The sequence below is a fragment of the Xyrauchen texanus genome, chromosome 7 (genome assembly GCF_025860055.1).
Source record: "Xyrauchen texanus isolate HMW12.3.18 chromosome 7, RBS_HiC_50CHRs, whole genome shotgun sequence".
Classification (NCBI taxonomy): domain Eukaryota; kingdom Metazoa; phylum Chordata; class Actinopteri; order Cypriniformes; family Catostomidae; genus Xyrauchen; species Xyrauchen texanus.
This window is the reverse complement of record NC_068282.1, coordinates 24,196,767-24,209,924: the sequence shown is the minus strand read 5'-3', so window position 1 is coordinate 24,209,924 and position 13,158 is coordinate 24,196,767. Positions and strand designations below refer to the sequence as shown.

Here is a 13,158-nt window from a genome sequence, read left to right as displayed (position 1 = left end):
TCAGGATGACGTGAGAGTCTGCCGGACCAAACTCCAGGCAAGTGTCGCTGACAGCGAACACTTGTAGGTCCCCAACCCTCTTGATGGAAGTGAGTGCTATCAGGAGGACCATCTTCAAGGAGCGGGCCTTTAGTTCGACTGATTCTAGTGGCTCAAACTGGGCTCTCCGAAGTCCAGAGGGGACAACGGAGAGATCCCAAAAACCGCCACTTTAGGGCATAAAGCTGCCTGGTAGAGGGAGCTCTGGCTTGAGTGATCGTGTCTATGATGACTGGTGGAAGACCGTTTAGATCTTCTGAATTCCGTCCAAGGGCCAGACGTGAAGGTTCCAGAGGTCTTGGTGCAGATACCAGAGGGTGCCCCATCCCTGAGAAGGAAGGTCCTTTCTTAGAGGAATTTGCCAGGGAGGTGTGTGAGATCCGAGAACCAAGTCCAAGTGGGCTGGATGGTTCCTCATTCTCCCTGACCTTACACAGGACTTGTGCAAGTAGGCTCACTGGGGGAAGTGCTTATTTGTGGAGCCAGCTGTGTGCCAGCTCGTCTGAGCCGAGGGGGGCTTCCGTCAGAGAGTACCAGAGCGGGCAGTGGGTGGAATTTCTGGAAGCAAACAGATCTACCTGTGCTCTGTCGATCCGAGCCCAAATTAGATTGATCACCTGAGGGTGGAGTCTTCACTCTCCGCTGTTACCTGGCGTGACAGCGCATCCGCTGTGGTGTTTAGGTTGCCCAGGATATGAGTGGCGTGCAGCGACCTCAGCCACTGATGACTCCAAAGGAGGAGATGGCGGGCGATTTGCGACATGAGACGAGAGCAAATGCCGCCCTGATGATTTATATACGCTAGTGTCGCTGTGTTGTTTGAGCGAATCAACATGTGCTTGAAATACAGCCATTTTACATTACAATACATTTTTAAAACAATTTGTGTCCGCAAAGGGAGTAAAGATCCTTTTTAATACCTGGTACAGCAGAAGTGGCAGCTTCTTGTCGGATAATGTGCTCTGGGAAGCAACAATTTCTGTGACTGCTTTTTCATGAGTCGGACCAAGGCAGTATTCCACACTATGCCAGTCCTGTAGACTGAACATCTCTTTGCCCATGAGCTCCCAGAGTCACAGCGGCCACTCTTCCTCCACAGTTCTGCACTGCACAGTGCTGGCATTTCAAATTTCTGTCCACTGATGACAAGCATTTCCTCATCAATGAGCTGAACCAGTTTCTCCATGAATCTCAGTGCAACTGGCAGATAGTAGAAGCAGCCAGGTTTGGAGGAATTGATGAGCCCATTCTGCAGCATCAGTGTTTGGCTGCGTGTTATGGCCTTTCCAGAGGTTGGAAGGCTGGAAGAGATGAGACACAAGTGGTTTTGGGATGACTGGTTTGGAAGGGGCAGAGACTTGGGGAGAAGAGTGGGTGGAACATTTGATGTGGCTTCTCTTTATTGCTTTGAAGAGAGTTCTGGACAGAAGGGTTGGAAGATTGCGATGACAGTGATGCATTAAGACCTCCATTTTTGGCAAATTCTGTGACATTGTCAATGAAAGAAGAAACATGAACAGCATGAGCAAAGGAAATTATGGATGACAGGGCACAGTCAATTGATGGTCCCGTCCCTACTCCTTCCCAAGTCTTAATCCAAACCAACATCTTTTACGAAAGAATATTAAGAGCACTCATGTGTTCTTAGTTTCAAAATAAAATGCTGTGATTATTGTATGAATTTAGCCTATTTCTTCCATAGAAAGCAAAACATTTTATATATATATATATATATATATATATATATATATATATATATATATATATGACTACCACCCCTGACGACCACCCCTGACCACCACCCCTGACCGCCATCCTTGACCACCACCCCTGACCGCCACCCCTGACTAACAACAACCATATATATATATATATATATATGACTACCACCCCGACGACCACCCCGACCACCACCCCTGACCGCCATCCTTGACCACCACCCCTGACCGCCACCCCTGACTAACACCCCTGACCGCCACCCCTGACTGCCACCCCTGACCACCACCCCTGACCGCTACCCCTGACCACCACACTTGACTACCACCCCTGACTAACACCCCTGTCTACCACTCCTGACCACTACCCCAGACTACCACCTCCCCTGACTACTACCCCTGACCACCACCCCTGAATACCACCCCTGACTAACACCCCTAGAGTCGCGAGTTTGAATCCAGGTCGTGCTGAGTGACTCCAGCAAGGCCTCTTAAGCAATCTAGGGAGAGTAGAGTCTCATGGGTTACCCTCCTCATGGTCACGATATAGCAATTTGCACTCTCGATGGGGAGCATGGTGAGCTGTGTGCAGAGATAGCAGAGAGTAGCGGTAAGGTGCCCAGCAAGCCATGTGATAAGATGTGTGGGCTCAGGGCTGACTGTATCAGAAGATGAGGCAACTGAAATTTGTCCTCTGCCACCTGGACTGAGGTGAGTAATTGCAAGTGATTGTGCCACCACGAGGATCTAATGAGCATTGGGAATTAGGCATGCCAAAAATTAGGGAAAAAAGTGGAGAAAATCCAAAAAACAACCTTCTGTTGTAGTGTGCAGGCATACTAGTAGTGCGTTTTGGGAGTAGAACATGAATTGTAGGAGGAGTCTGTTGCTATGGTGATTTCAAACATGATGCTTCAGCACCTGTTTATTCTCCTGAAAGAAACTAGTGTCAAGGCAGCTAGCTGTGTCTGTTTTTATCGCTCAATTTTGGTAGTGTCAAACATGTCCAAAACAACAGTCAAGCAGTTGTTACCTACTCTGAAAGTGATGAAGTACTTTACTGAAAGACACTGAAACTGACTCTTAAACTCTATACAGCTATGCTGCCAGTGAGCATGTCAACATGACAAACATTTAATTATATCTTTTGATATCTGAAATGAAATTTCAAGCAGTAACATGTTCCAGTTCTTACTGGATATAATTCTTCTGTACAGAATAGCCTACATCTTATACATATAGTTTCAATGACCTTAAATTAGTTAATTTGTCACACAGAAGGACCATTTTAATAGGGGCAAAAACTTTATTAAAATAGTCACAGCAAATATAATACTTTTTATATTATATAAACAACCGGTCAAAAGTTTTGAAACACTTATTCATTCTTTGTTAAACATTTTTTTTTCTTTCACATTTTAGAATAATAGTAAAGTCATCAAAACTATGGAATATCATGTAACATATATGTACTTTTGATTGGGCACTTATTGGCTGCTTTTCTTTATTATTTGGTCCAAGTCATCAATTTCAAAACCATTTTTTGTTAAATTTTTTATAATGTTGTATAATGAAATAAATTAATATGGTGGCGCAATTATATTTTTGTCTACAAAACTAATTTCAAACATTTAAGCATACGCCTTCAGATCAAAAGATTTTTAAGATCATGAGAAACATTTCAGTCAAGTGTTTCAAAACTTTTGACTGGTAGTGTACATTTGATCTTAAAATCTTGATAATGCAAAATAAAAACTCAAGTCCATGTTATTATTTCTATAACCATTTATTTATGTGAGAAATACCAAAGTAGGTGCATGTGTGCATCTCTTATTCGTAAACCAAGTTTTCTTTCGTCTAGGGCATCCAAAACACTGAATGTTTCATCTGAAATATTATGTGTGAATCAAAGTATTACAAAAAGCATCAGCGTCAAAAAGTTTACCACTTATAACACATCATGGGCTTCCATGACAGACTTTCTCTCAGTTGCCTTCCAGACCACCAATGCAAGCTTTGCTGGACCATTTACAAGGTATTTCGGGGAAAACTGTCAAAAGAATGCTTTCTTGCAGTACTCTGAGAGCTACATAACTTCTGCACAACAAATTGAATATGTAACCTATTCACTTCTGTAAAATCACAGTTATAGTAACGAGTGATCACTGATGTCATGGCAGGTCTTTTTTAAAGGAAGCATTTCAGCATCCAGAGAGCCACTCATTGGAATCACTGATAAAACTGAAGACTTGTTAGAGAAACAAGACTTGTCCAGTAGTCTTACAAGTTTTTCTTGTCCCTTTCATATTTCCATTTGTCAAGTTTCCAATGATAATGTCCACTACAGTCACCCCACAGTATGTTTATGAAAAGTTTTGCAAAAAGTGAACACTGTTTTTCCTTCATAAAGATGTTCAGGGTCCTAGAGAGCAGATGAAGGAGCAGGTCATGGAGTACATTTTGGACAGTGCAGTGGACTGTTACCTGACTGAGACAGAGACCATCTGGATATCTGACATTCCTGCAGTGTACATCTCAGAAAAATTCAGAGAAGTTGAGACAATCAAGTGAGAGAATGCATCACTTATCATTACATTTTCCTAGTAATGTTCAAAATCAATAAAGGAATGTTTTAAGATGTACTTGAAGCTGAAGTATATAACTTTTTTGTGTTAAAATACTTTTGTCTATTCCAACTTAATATGCAGAGACCACTAGAAGTAAGCCATGCATAGGTTAATTTTTTTTTAAACTGTGAAAACTGTGACACTATAAAATTACTGTGTTTGTTTTCCGTGACCCGCTTAGACCCGGCCCAACAATGTAACTCAGCCAATGATGTGAGTTGGGGGTGGGACTATCTGAAGGTCTGGACAGAAGCAGATGAGGGGTGTATTCAGAAAGCTGTTTTGAAAACATTGTTTAATTTTGCAGTTCCATTCATTGGTCCTAGTGTTGCAGAAATGACATACTTCAGCTTTAAGTCTATTTTCTATAATGAGTTTTGATTTGGTATTGTTATGTGGTTTTGTGCTCTGAAACCATATATTTCTCATGCACATAAAAATAAGTATTTTCTTAATCAGTATTTTTAAATTTGTTTATTATGCCAATAAAAAGATCCAAACATTATTAAAACATAGTACATTTACCATAGCAACATTGTATAAGATAGCAATACTTGTTTTCAGAGAATTTATTTTGAATTAAGTAAATTTTTCTTGCCCCATTGAATTTAGATTGGAGGGAAAAAGATAAGTTCAATTCAATATCAGTTCTCTGAGCACACTAACTAATCTCTTACAATTATTCTTCTGATTTCAATATACACTCATTAAGCACTTTATTAGGAACACCTGTACACCTACTTATTCATGTGATTATCTAATCAGCCAATTGTGTGGCAGCAGTGCAATTCAATGTTCACATCAACCATTAGAATGGTGACAAAAGTGATCTCAGTGGCATGATTGTTAGTGCGAGACAGGCTGGTTTGAGTATTTCTGTAACTGCTTATCTCCTGGGATTTTCACGCACAACAGTCTCTAGAGTCTATTCAGAATGGTGCCAAAACAAAAAACATCTATTGAGCAGCAATTCTGTGCACGAAAAGCCGTGTTGTTGAGAGAGGTCAACGGAGAATTGCCAGACTGGTTCAAGCTGACAGAAAGGCTACAGTAACTCAGATAACCCCTCTGTACAATTGTAGTCAGCAGAATAGCATCTCAGAATGCACAACATATCGAACATTGAGGTGGATGGGCTACAATGGCAGAAGACCATGTTGGGCACTTTATTTGGACCATAGTATTCCTACTAAAGTGCTCAGTTTAGATTGTATTTTTATTTATTTATTTATTTTACAATTTTTGTCTTGTTTTTGAAATAAGACAAAAATACTAATTTAAGAAATGTATTTATTTTTTATTGCAGTGAATGTTTAGTTTTAAATGTTAATCTGCAGTTTAATGCTTGCTTTTTGATTATTATTTTTATGTGCGTTTTGAAGGGAAAGGAACAACGCATACATTGAGCTGTGCAAAAAAAGACAGGGCAATGATAAGTATGTGGAGTGCTCAATGCAGACATTCAGTGGTGTACCAAAGATGAAGGAGGTCCAAATTGATAGCATTAACATGGTAGACAAAGGGATAGTCTCAATACAAAGGGATCAATTGATTGGTACGTAAACTGTTTTATTTACAGTAACAAAAATAACTCCAGCTTGATTTTTACACATTTATTTTTATGTCACATATTTCTATGCAACTCAGTAAAGCTATCATTTCTACCGCCTGGGACATGTATGATTCATTCTGCTATGGGAGTAAAGAGGTCAGTGGAGAGACAGTAGTATCTTTTGATGGAAAAAAGGCTGCAGTCCTAGACACCTCCTCCATAAGTCACCAACCCAACCCTAAGGGCCCTGACCAGACTCCATCCGTGGTCAGCATACCCAGTACAGGTGACTATGGTTAATATATTACACCCTTGATAAGAGAGCATTTAGTTTACTCTGAAAGCAAAAAAAAAATTCTTAATAAATATTTTTTTCCATAAAAAATATCAACATTCTTCATTTTGATAGATTTGTGCCTAAAACAAGAAAAAACTATTTGCAAATGGGTTTGTAAAAATAAACTGAAATAGATTCATTTCAACAAGTTGTTTCTCAAGTAAATGTATCTTTCTTTATGGAGGTTTAGATATTATACTGAAAAATGTGACACATTTCTGATTTATCAGCATAAATTTAGTAGTCTACATGTTTTGGATTAATGCTAAAATAAAGTAAAAAATTACATTGTCATATTTTCTTAGTAAACTAGTAGTTATTTTGTAGTTTTACATGATTTAAAAGATGGATTGATTAATTTCCTTCCTTTCATTCAGCCAGTAACTCAAGCTCTTGTCTTGAAATGGAGCCTCTGTGCTTCTGTTGGAGGAACAGTCAGACCCTGAGCTTATCTTACAGTCTGACAAAGTCAAACAGGATTTGGCTGTGATAGAGAGGGTTGTTCTGGAGAACATCTTCCAGCCCAAGCTTGCTGCATTCATACAGCTGTCTATTATAGAGGGTGATGTCTTTTGTATGGATGTTAAATCTGGGCTCATATCTTCCGAGTTCAAGATCATTTTTGTCCGGTTTTCCGCAAAGTTGTAATATTGTATGTATAACTTTAGGTTAGTAAGTGATTTTATCACACTAAAATCATGTTAACACATATAATGTTTATTGTGGCTATACTATTGAATACTGTGTATTTGAATGTTTATGGACTTGCCTCATATTCTTACATAGTACCTTACTGTAAACACCATTTCTAAAAACTATTGTTTTTAGTTTTAAAAATTTGTAATCAATATCATGCCACAAATGCTGTAGATTGTGTGTAAAACTTGTACTGAACCTTTAATGTTCCTTTAAACATGACAAAATCTTGCTGTCACGATCCCCTGTTGTCTGCCCCGTGTTTCACTTGTCAACTGTCATAAACTACACTTCCCATAATTCCCTGCCCTCATCACTGCCCATGCACTTCATTGTTCTCACCTGCATGTCATTTAGTCATCATTGTGCTTGTGTATTTAAACCCTGTTTGTTCCCCAGTCATTGTTGGTCATTGAAAGTAGGTGTGTCATGTGTCATGTGTCATGTGTCATGTGTCATGTGTCATGTGTCATGTGTCATGTGTCATGTGTCATGTGTCATGTGTCATGTGTCATGTTACCTTTGCCCTCCGTGGATGTTTCTCTGGCCTGTGTACCCCTTGGTTGTCTTTCGTGATTTGATTTTATTTTCCCATTGTGGACGTTTTATTTGTTCCAGTGTTGTTTGTCTAGTTGTTATGCCAATAAACTGCATTTAGATCCTTACCCCTCATCTGCCTTCACCTGCCTTCATAACACTTGCTATGTCTCAAGTCAAGTCAAGTCAAGTGGTTTTTATTGTCGTTTCAACCATATACAGTTAGTACAGTACACAGCAAAACGAGACAACGTTCCTCCAGGACCATGGTGCTACATAAAAACAACAAAGGACCAACATAGGACCACATGAGACTACACAACGAAATAAAATACCTATATAAACTACCTATATATACCTATATAAAGTGCACGTGCAAACATGTGCAAAAAGTACAGGACAGTACAACAAATTACTGACAATGAACAGGACAATAGACAGTGCAGCGCCGACCAGTACTCAGTAGTGCAAAAAGATGACAGTTTCTAAAATGTAAACATAACATACTATGAGATAATGTTCTATGCACATAGCAGTTATTGAGGTAGCAGACAGTTATAAAGTGACAGTTATTAAAGTGCAACTCAGGACACGTGTGTGTCAAACCAGTCTCTGAGTATTGAGAAGTCTGATGGCTTGGGGAAGAAGCTGTTACACAGTCTGGCCGTGAGGGCCCGAATGCTTCGGTACCTCTTGCCAGACGGGAGGAGGGTAAAGAGTTTGTGTGAGGGGTGTGTGGGGTCGTCCACAATGCTGGTTGCTTTGTGGATACAGTGTTTTTGTAAATGTCTTTGATGGAGGGAAGAGAGACCCCAATGATCTTCTCAGCTGTCCTCACTATCCTCTGCAGGGCTTTGCGGTCCGAAACGGTGCAAGTCCCAAACCAGGCAGTGATGCAGCTGCTCAGGATGCTCTCAATAGTCCCTCTATAGAATGTAGTGAGGATGGGGGTTGGGAGATGTGCTTTCCTCAGCCTTCGAAGAAAGTAGAGACGCTGCTGGGCTTTCTTGGTGATAGAGCTGGTGTTGAGGGACCAGGTGAGGTTCTCCGCCAGGTGAACACCAAGGAATTTGGTGCTCTTGACGATCTCCACAGAGGAGCCGTCGATGTTCAGCGGAGTGTGTTCACCTTGTGCTCTCCTAAAGTCAACAACCATCTCTTTTGTTTTGTCGACATTCAGGGACAGGTTGTTGGCTCTACACCAGTTCGTCAGCCGCTGCACCTCCTCTCTGTATGCTGACTCGTTGTTCTTGCTGATGAGACCCACCACGGTCGTGTCATCGGCAAACTTGATGATGTGATTCGAGCTGTGCATTGCTGCACAGTCGTGAGTCAGCAGAGTGAACAGCAGTGGACTGAGCACACATCCTGGGGGCCCCAGTGCTCAGTGTGGTGGTGGTGGAGATGCTGTTCCCAATCCGGACTGACTGAGGTCTCCCAGTCAGGAAGTCCAGGATCCAGTTGCAGAGGGAGGTGTCCAGGCCCAGCAGGTTCAGCTTTCCAATCAGGTGCTGGGGAATGATTGTGTTGAATGCTGAGCTGAAATCTATGAACAGCATTCGAACGTATGAGTCCTTATTGTCTAGGTGGGTGAGGGCCAGATGGAGGGTTGTGGTGATGGCATCGTCCGTTGAACGGTTTGAACGATACGCAAACTGCAGTGGGTCTAGTGAGGGGGCAGCTGGGTCTTAATCTGCCTCATGACGAGCCTCTCGAAGCACTTCATGATGATGGGTGTAAGTGCGACGGGACGGTAGTCGTTGAGGCAGGACACTGAAGACTTCTTTGGCATGGGGATGATGGTGGTGGCCTTGAAGCACGTTGGAACAACGGCGCTGCTCAGCGAGATGTTGAAGATGTCGGTAAGAACATCTGCTAGCTGGTCCGCACATCCTCTGAGCACTCTGCCAGGAATGTTGTCTGGTCCAGCAGCCTTCCGTGGGTTGACTCTACGTAGAGTTTTCCTCACATCTGCCGTGGTAAGACAGAGCACCTGGTCGTTGGGAGGAGGGGTGGACTTCCTCGCCATCACGTCGTTCTGCACTTCAAACCGAGCGTAGAAGTCGTTCAGCGCATCTGGAAGGGAGGCATCTTTGTCACAGGCAACTGATGTTGTCCTGTAGTCTCCATAGTTACTTACATTGCTAGAATATACACTACCAGTCAAAAGTTTAGGGTTACTTTCTCATTCTTTATTATTACAATTTTTCACATTTTAGAATAATAGTAAAGTCATCAAAACTATGGAAGAACAGAAATGTTGGATGTTTTTAAATGGTATTGAAGGAGTTCCCATATATGTTGGGCACTTATTGGCTGCTTTTCTTTATTATTTGGTTATTATTATTATTATTTTTATATACAGTATATATAATTGTACTTTTTTCATTAAATAAATTAATATGTTGGCACAATTATATTTTTGTCTTCAAAACTAATTTCAAACAATTAAGCATAGACCTTCAAATCAAAAGATTTTTAAGATCATGAGAAACATTTCAGTCAAGTGACCCCAAATGTTTGAATGGCAGTGTATAAACTGTGTTTGTAATGTTAAACAGATCCGGACTGTGTGCAGATGACAGAGGATCTGGAGAGTTGGACGGAGCACTCTAAAAACTCCCTTGGCCCATTCCTGGTGCACCTCTGGGCCTTCAAATGTGAACTCACTATGGGACAGTATGTCAGCAGTATGGCCTGGAACAAGATAAACCCAGTACTGTACAACTTACCTAAACACATGTTTTACATCTTTATGTATTAATTCTACTTTAATGTCTTTGCTGAATGACATACTTGGCCCAGACCATCCACAACTCAAAAACAGTGAATCAGTGGAATGGGGAGACCGTGTAAAGTGATGTTTTTTTTTGTTATGTTTTTGACTACAGGATATTCTCACTCTGGGATATGGACAGTTTGATTTCAAAGATAAGAAATTTGGGCTTCTGTTGCTGGTCTTTAAAGAACCCCATGGTACTCTGCGCATTTTAAAGCTAAGACGTTAAAAAATATAAATAGCATATCTAGTTTAAAGTTGCTTATATTATTTATTAACAATTTTGCAAAGTATTTTATATCTACAGTTCCTTCCAGAGCTGTTCATATAAATGTAGTGTGCATATACAGTATATGGTTTCATTAGCATGTCATCGTGTGTTTCGGTTAATATTGTTTAAATGTATATGTTCAGTCTCAGTGTCCTGAGTGGATCTTTCATTGTGAGAGTGGAGTAACTGCACTGGATTTCTCAGCTTGTTATTCCAGTCAGCTAACAGTAGGATTGTATGATGCCAGCATTGCCATCTACAACACACAGAGCATAGAACATGCACATTTCATTGACAGCAGGTGGGGCTGTGAACATTCTGTTTCTCGAACATCTAGGAAGTTACAGATGGTTACATGCTTACATTACATGTTTAAATAGATTTCTCTATATCAGTGAGTCTCAACTGGGGCTGGGTCACTCAGGTCTGTTCTGATATGGCCATGAGCTGCAGGGATCAAAACAATGTAAATGCAATTACAACAAAAGCAACAAACAATCTAATCACATACAGTTATAATAATAACATTTAAAAGGCAGGAGAAAACACTACCTTTGTTGTTGTCAAACATCACATTTATTATCAAACTCTACATTATTTTGGCGAAAATTTATTTGCTACAAGCTAGCCAATTTTGGCAGATGCCAACCTCTGACTGTCCATATCTCACATGCAGCATTATAAAATATTTGGCCCAGTGCTTGTTCCATGTGTTAGGCTGGTAAATTCACTTCAATGTATTTATTTATTTACTTATTTATTTTTCATTTACAAAATGTTTGCATATTGTTGGGATTATGCAGTTTATTGTAGTTTTGATCAATTTCAATATTTTACTATTTAGATTTTTGTTTATATTTTTTACTGTAAACAATTTGGTACTCTTTTTGTTTACCACACAGTGTCCTATGTAAAATATGGAAACAAAACCAGTTGAGAACCACTGCTCTGTCACCTAAAAGCTACATTATAGTGCATATTTGGAAAATACTCTATTACCCTTTCTTTCTTTTTTTTTTGTCATGCATGGAAAAATCACAACATTTTGTTGCAAAAATGTTCTGATTTTGCTATGATCTCATCTCACTCCACCAACAAATACACAGATTCAGTTTGGCAAATGGATTGATCATGAGGCAGCCCTTTCTGGAGAGGAGAATGGGGAGACGCTTATCTCTGTGTCAGTTGATGGAACAATCAGCAAGTGGTTTCTCCTCAAAGGCCTGGAATCAGGGCTGGACAGGGAATAGAAATCGGTCCGGGATTTTACATAGCAACTGGCCTAAAATTTGAGCGGGAGGTGTTTGCTGTCCTTTTCTGCATAACGCATTGGCTCATTTTAGCTTATCGCAGACCATTCGGCCCATTTTGCAGCTGACCCACTGGCCCGCTCGGTTCTCCTGATGGCCAGTCTGCCCCTGATCGGCCTCAAAGTGCGTCGGAAATTTACTGGGAAAATTATTTTATTAAACTCTGTATAATGTACAGTAGGTTAACAGCAGTTTATATACAGTTATACACTCACCTAAAGGATTATTAGGAACACCATACTAATACTGTGTTTGACCCCCTTTCGCCTTCAGAACTGCCTTAATTCTACGTGGCATTGATTCAACAAGGTGCTGAAAGCATTCTTTAGAAATGTTGGCCCATATTGATAGGATAGCATCTTGCAGTTGATGGAGATTTGTGGGATGCACATCCAGGAAACGAAGCTCCCGTTCCACCACATCCCAAAGATGCTCTATTGGGTTGAGATCTGGTGACTGTGGTGGCCATTTTAGTACAGTGAACTCATTGTCATGTTCAAGAAACCAATTTGAAATGATTCGAGCTTTGTGACATGGTGCATTATCCTGCTGGAAGTAGCCATCAGAGGATGGGTACATGGTGGCCATAAAGGGATGGACATGGTCAGAAACAATGCTCAGGTAGGCCGTGGCATTTAAACGATGCCCAATTGGCACTAAGGGGCCTAAAGTGTGCCAAGAAAACATCCCCCACACCATTACACCACCACCACCAGCCTGCACAGTGACAGTAACAAGGCATGATGGATCCATGTTCTCATTCTGTTTACGCCAAATTCTGACTCTACCATCTGAATGTCTCAACAGAAATCGAGACTCATCAGACCAGGCAACATTTTTCCAGTCTTCAACTGTCCAATTTTGGTGAGCTCTTGCAAATTGTAGCCTCTTTTTCCTATTTGTAGTGGAGATGAGTGGTACCCGGTGGGGTCTTCTGCTGTTGTAGCCCATCCGCCTCAAGGTTGTGCGTGTTGTGGCTTCACAAATGCTTTGCTGCATACCTCGGTTGTAACGAGTGGTTATTTCAGGCAAAGTTGCTCTTCTATCAGCTTGAATCAGTCGGCCCATTCTCCTCTGACCTCTAGCATCAACAAGGCATTTTTGCCCACAGGACTGCTGCATACTGGATGTTTTTCCCTTTTCACACCATTCTTTGTAAACCCTAGAAATGGTTGTGCATGAAAATCCCAGTAACTGAGCAGATTGTGAAATACTCAGACCAGCCCATCTGGCACCAACAACCATGCCACGTTCAAAATTGCTTAAATCACCTTTCTTTCCCATTCTGACATTCA

At 40.8% G+C, this 13,158-nt stretch overlaps 1 pseudogene; it reads left to right on the top strand.

Moving 5' to 3' along the window:
• Window positions 1–267: 267 nt before the first annotated feature.
• Window positions 268–11,803, top strand: LOC127646610 (dynein axonemal intermediate chain 4-like; annotated as a pseudogene).
• Window positions 11,804–13,158: the final 1,355 nt, after the last annotated feature.